We start from the raw sequence: 6,793 nt of genomic DNA, 5'->3' as shown, positions 1-6,793 counted from the left end.
TCCCGTTTCTGGCACTCCCCCCCTTATCCACGGGATTTTCCTGGACTTGCTTGTATATGCACCTTTTTGAAAAAACACTCCAATGAGGAGCTAATAGGAGGTGGGGGGCTTCACATTTGAGGGTCAATAACTTTGGTTCCCATGAACCAAACTTCACCAAATACAGGTGGTATAATCAAGGAGAATCTCCTACTGATTTCACCCAGGTTTTTTTATCAATTTAACCTAGGAGCAGGGGTCAGGGAACCTATGGGCGACTCTCTCAGATGTTCAGGAACTACAATTCCCATCAGCCCCTACCAGCATGGCCAAGTGGCCATGCTGACAGAGGCTGATGGGAATTGTAGTTCCTGAACATCTGGAGAGCTGCAGGTTCCCTATCCTGATCTAAAGGAATCCCAAAGCTATGGACTCCCAAAAGGGGTGCCCCATCCCCCAGTGTTTCCAATGGGAGCTAATAGGAGATGGGGGCTACACATTTGAGGGTCCATAACTTTGGCCCCCATGGACCAAATTTCACCAAACATGGGTGAGGCATCGTCTGGAGGGAGTCTCCTAAAGATACTCTGAGAATTTTGGTGCTGCTAGCTTAACAGATTCTACCCCTGACAGCAGGCTGTCACCCAAGGGGCAGGGCTGGATGTCTTAACGAGAAACATGCAGCAGTGAGGATGCTGGAACCTTTGAAAAGGTGCCGATTCTTTTTTTGAAACTTTGTTGTATCTAGATTAAAATTTTTAGTGGGAATTTGTCCTTTGTCTGAGAAGGTATTAGGTATCAATTTTAAATCCATGCTAGTTTCTGTTGCCTGTGAAAGAAAATGTCTACAGTTAGATTAGAAATAACATCACCTGTATATGCTGATTCAATGTGTATGTATTTGAGGAATTAATTATTATTACTTGGTATGTTTTTATCCTTCCCTTCCTCCAAAGGGGTTCAAGGCAGTGTACACCATTCTCCTTGTGTCCATTTTAATCTCACAACTCTTTGAGGTAGTTTTAGGGCTGAGAGACTTGTTCAAAAGTCTCCCAAGCAAATTTCATACCACAGAGGAGATTTGAATTTGGGTTTCCCTGGATCCAGCATTACAATATACTCACTTTTATGTCTTAGGGTTATTAGCTTCTAGGTGTGATCCGGAGATCTCCAGCTAATACAATTGATCTCCAGACAATATTGATCAGTGTCAAAAGCCTGAATAAGTTGTAGAAATAGAATTCTTGTTTTATTATTAGCAGGCATAGGAAAGCTAGTAGCGTTATTATTGTCCAAATTGGCCAGATCTATACAAGTCACCGATTATATGTTTCCTGTGGTAATTGGTCAGGGTTTCCCTCTCCTCCCCCATCAAAATTGAGACATTCAGTTCGCAGAAAAGAAAGAGCTACTAAAAGGCGTTGAAAGCTTAAACCAACACATACACATTCCAAAAGGCAGATAACGTTCTTGACTTGATAACTCTCTTTGCCGTCTGAGGGTGGAACTCCTTCAGAGTAGAAGTCACTGCCCAATAATCACACCTGGGAATTTTAGCTGGGGTAAATCAATTGGCCATAACCATTCTTTATTAATCACATAGAAGCGTGAGGCGTAGCATGGGTCTTGATCTGATCATGTAAGCATCACAGCGATGCTCTCACCCGGGCCGGATGCCTCATGCTGGAGCTAGCTCCGCTGTGGGAGGGCTTTGCGGTGACGGACACTCCTGGCAAGAGGTGCTCTCCAGGCGCCCTGTTGGCAGGGCAGTAGCCTCTTCCCACTATGGAAGGCCACTCTGGAGGGGAAGGGTTAGTTTGCCAGCTCCCTTCCCCTGGCTCTTCTCAGATCAATACCCATGCGTAACCGCCGATGGCTATGACAATCTAGCAGCCATTAACAAAGCCAAGCAAAGTAAGGGCAAAGGTGGGCAGGCAAAACGCTAGCCGGCCCAAGCATATGGCTGGCACAAAGGGTGGCTTGGCCCTTTAAAGCCTCGGGCTGCCCTTCCCTTTCATGACCCGGCTGCCAGCGCGTTGGTGCTTGCCCCTGGCCTAACATGGCCAGCCATAAGCTTCCACGCTTCGGTGAGGTCGGAGACAGGGAAACTCCGCTTTGCCCACCCGGCTCGGCAACCTCGGTCCATGGTAATTCACAGCCGTCTGCTCTCAGACCGAAAGCACGAGAAGCCACTTGGTAATAAGCAACCGCGGCAGGAGCAGAGCTAACCTTGGTGAGGGTCGTGAAAATTGGTTTCCCTAGAGAAAGTGGCTGATCTCCAATTTGCCCTGGCGAATCTCTGGAGATCAGTTGTAACTCCAGGGGCAAACCCCCTGCGAGATTAGTAGTAGGGTTGCAAAGGCGGTGGCTGTTGATCTCCGGACTACGGGAATCAGTTCTGCTGGAGAAGAAGTAGATTATAGCTTTGGATGGCAGACTCCGTGGCATTATCGCCCTTTTGTGGTCCCTCCCACTCTCCAAACCCGGCTCTCCCCAGGCTCCGCCACTCAAAATATCCACACATTTCCCAACCCAGAACGGCCATCCCTACATTTATGTTGTTCTTGCAAACAATAACCATTTCGATTCTGCCATTTTGATGTTAAATATCCCAGGTGATTAAGCGAGAAAACCACAGAAACAATTACTTAACATTCATGATGAAATAACAATACAACAGGTTTGTTTAAAGCAAGTTGGTCATACAAGGAGTTTCAAGAAAATAGGGTGGTTGGTTTCTTTACATATCTTCCAGGAAGGACATTCCACAAATGGCGCTTCCGCTGAAGCGTTTGCTGTGGTCATTGCCCTGCCCTAACTTCAAAAGTCAGGGTCACTCAAGTCACCACCTCTTCGAAGAATCTTAAATGGCAGCCATTATTATTTAGTCATGCATTCACAAGGGCCAGATTCTTGTAGTGTCATGACCTGAATGAAAGGATAAGCCAGATCCTAATTAATATTCATCCCGGTTCTCTAATTGCAAACCCGAGCGGAATAGGTTGTGGGAAACCAAGCTATGTGTTTTACCAATCTGATTGCATTTTGGGCCGGCTAATCCATTTTGTGTCTCCAGTGAAACACGTGAACTGTAAACAAAGTGAATGAATGTCATCATACATTGTGTACTTTACACAAAACTGTTCCTTCTCCTGCTTCTTGGATCATGATACTTTTTGCCTCCTCGTGCAGCAACCCCACCCCTTCAGAAGTTGGTGAGGCAAGATAGCGGCTCTACAACCCTGCAGAACAGAACTTCTTTCGCATCAGCGCCAGGCAGCCTCAAGTCATGAAGCCCTCACCTGCCCAGCACTGCAATTTCTGGAAGGCGCAAGCCCAGGTGAGTTGAAGCCTTGTAAAGGGAAGGCAGAACACATAGCCATACCCTGAAGTAGATGTTCACCCAAGAACTGTGTTTCAGTGAGAATTGGCGAGTAACCCTGGAGACCACAGGGTAATGCTATTTCATTCTGAAACTTTTTAAGGTAGTAACTGAGCCTCTCCACTACAACTTCTACACCAAAATTGGGCGGCATACAGGTATCAGGGGAAGGAGCAAGACTAAAATCTGTTCTTTGGACCTTGCAAAACATTCTATCTCCATACAAGGGTACCATTCCCCCAGTGGGATTACAGGGCTTTATCTGAGTTCATGGCTCATGGGTTTCCACTGGCCGGGGAGGTGTTTCCCAGAAGACCTAGATGATTTTTTTTAATTCATTATTTCTTCCCCACCTTTTTTTACCAGAGGAGACCAAGAGTGACTTACATTGTTCTCCTCTCTTCCATTTCACTCTCCCAACAAACCTTTGAGGTACCTTAGGCTGAGAGTATGTTATTTGCTTAGCCCAAGGTCACTTAGCAAGCTTCCATAGCAGAGTGGGAATCTGAACCTGGAACCGATGGAGTCCAACCATCTGACTGCAACAGCACGCTGGTGGAATTCAGAGCCAGATCTGCAAAGCATGGAGATAAGCTGGAGAGTGTTTAGAGGCACGCCACAGTTCTTGACACCATTGAGAGTGCCTATTTTGTGCTTACTTCTGCTACCACCTCTGGAACAGCCTCCCAGCTACTGGATTTCAAGCAGCTGTTTTGGATAGCTTTGGGGGCAGCCTGAAGTTGGCCATAGGGAGAGCTCACCCTGCTATGGGGGGGGTGGGGTGGGGGTGCAAGGTAGGATAAGGTGCTTTTAAGTTGGTTTTTACATCTGACATTTTGATGTTGATCAAATTGTTGTTATATCTTTTTGTGGACCTTAGATAGCCAAAACTAAAGGCTAGGTGTATAAATATGTTTAAATAGATATGAAAGCTTAGTGCCTCACCTTAGCTAATGTTCAGAAGCGTGCACCAGGGGGGAAATGGCACCCCCGCTTCCTGGGGTTAGACCCACCCTCTGGGCCCACCCCTGAGCCCTTCCCCCTCCTGGGTGACCCTGCCTTCAAGCCCCACTTCTCTCCCAGCTACCCGGCTCAGAACCAGCAGCTTGACAGTCCCTTCTGCCTCCCCAAGCGTATAAAAGCCAAGGCTCCAGCACAGAGGCTTCCAGTTGCTTCGGTCCTCCCCAGAGGGGAGGGCAGAAGGGACTGTCGGCTGCCAGCTCAGAGCCGGCAGCCGGGAGGGGGGCAGGGCTTGGGGGAGCCAGCAACCGGGAGGGGTAGGCTTGGGGGAGTCCTCTGGCTTCCTTGGTCCTGCCCATGTCGATAATGACATGGGCGGGGCCAAGGGCGCCAGAAACTACAAGGCAGCAGGACTTCCTGCTGCCTTGCCATCTTCTTGGTCACGTGGGGGCCCTACTTTGCACCTCCCATGTGACCAGATCAGTGACGCCCAGGGACAGAGGGTATTCCCTGTCCCTAGGCAAATACGCCACTGCTAACGTTGGTCAGCAACAGTTTCCGTTTGGGTAGTCCCATGATAGATAATATGCTTGTTTCTGGTTTTCTGGTCTGATTCAGTGGGAAGCTCGTTTTGTTGGCCTTTTTGTTGTGCCACAGACAAACCTCTAAAAGATTCTCTTCTGTCTCACCCAGAAGGGAACATGAAACAAGAGCTGTCAATTGAATACATATGGATGGAGGAAGAGCATCGTATGAACTGGGAGGAACAAGTCTAAAGAACTAATGCACAATGGAGAAAACTTCTGTTTGAATTTTCCTTCTCTCCTAGTAATTTCTGTTGACTGATTCTAAAACATAAAATCAATAACTGGCTTCCTATAATTTTCTTCTCAAGCACAATCAAGTCTACATTCATGTGACTAAAGAAAAAAAAGGGAAAGAGGATCGTATATTTTATAAGGCATTTTATGTAATTTTATTTTAAACCTATGCTGTGAGCCTCTTCGAGCCTGCTGTGTTGGGCAAGATCCAGGGATTAAATCAAATCAATCAATAAATAATAACATTGGTCATTCAGTGTATGTTTCCTTGTATCGGTAGATGTTAGGCAGTTTTTTGCTCAAATGTATTTTCCCCTCTTCTGGTCAATCATAATCAAATATTTGATTTTTGGTGTGAATTTGAGGCTTTGTTTTTTTAATTGAAATTTCACATATATATAAAATTACGATTATATATGCTTTTAGGTAGCATTATATTTGGGATTTTGTGGATCGTTCTGCACCTATATAGATGCATCATCCATCTCTTCAGACTGGCATGGGGCTGTGGGGGTGCCCTGCCCCGGGCGCATGCCATTGGCATCACATGGGGGTGGAAAATTGCCCCCCACACTCATCCCCTTGCCCCACTCCCCAGGCCCGGCCGAACCCCGGAGCAGCCTGGCACGACAAGCCAGGCTGCTGTTTCAGCCAGCTGCTCTTTGTAGCCAGCTGAACTAAGGTAAGTGGGGGGAAGGGGGACCCACATACCCCTCCCCTTTCCCCCTTTGCCCTGCCTCCCCAGGCCCGGCAGAAGCCCGGAGCAGCCTGGCGGGACCAGCCATGCCACTTTTTCAATAGGTAAATAGGGGGTAGGGTGGGGTGGGGCCCATGGGGACGGGGGCAGGGTCTGGGCACTATTTCCCCCCCCCACTCCTGTGATAATATACCCCCACAAGGAGATCAGTATTGTTTTTCTCCCCCTTAATTTTTACCCAAGTGATCTCAACCTGGCTTGCAGGATTTAAGTCATAGACCTGTTCACGTCTGTAATAATCTTTTACATATACAGTGGAGCCTCAGTTTTCATTGGTAATCCGTCCAAAAAGAATCGATGAAAACCGAAACCAATGAAAACCAAGGCAAACTTTTCCATAAGAATCAATGTAAATCCAATTAATCTGCTGTAGGCACTCCAAAAAACATACCAAAAACATTTTTGGTGAATAAACATAGTGTTTAATGCTGAAAACAGTAACAAACCATAACACTAGGACCAGCTTCAGAGCCAGTGGACCAATGTCGCACTAGAAAGCTGTCCAAAGAGGTCTGTTTCTGACGCCTCTTTAAGATTTGTCTGAAATGGGGCAAGACATTGTCATTAAATAAGTTGCAGACACGGCCTGCAACAGCTTTGTCCGGGTGATTTTTCTCCACAAACCCCTGCATTTTACTGCAAATTGATGAAAACCGAGGCAAATTGATGAAAACTGAGACAAATTTTTCACTTAAAAAATCGATGAAAACTGAAACCGATGAAAACCGAACGCAATGAAAACCAAGGTTCCACTGTAATGCTACTCCTCCTTTCCTATTTGATCTGCTTCTTTGCAATAGGTTATACCCTTAACTTCTTATGTTCCAATCATGAGACTCGTCACACCAGGTTTCAGTGATGCCTATAATATCTTATTTGATTTGCTGTGTTAAG

The sequence above is a fragment of the Sphaerodactylus townsendi genome, linkage group LG03 (genome assembly GCF_021028975.2).
Source record: "Sphaerodactylus townsendi isolate TG3544 linkage group LG03, MPM_Stown_v2.3, whole genome shotgun sequence".
In the NCBI taxonomy this organism is placed as follows: Eukaryota; Metazoa; Chordata; class Lepidosauria; order Squamata; family Sphaerodactylidae; genus Sphaerodactylus; species Sphaerodactylus townsendi.
Note: the sequence above shows the minus strand (reverse complement) of the source record.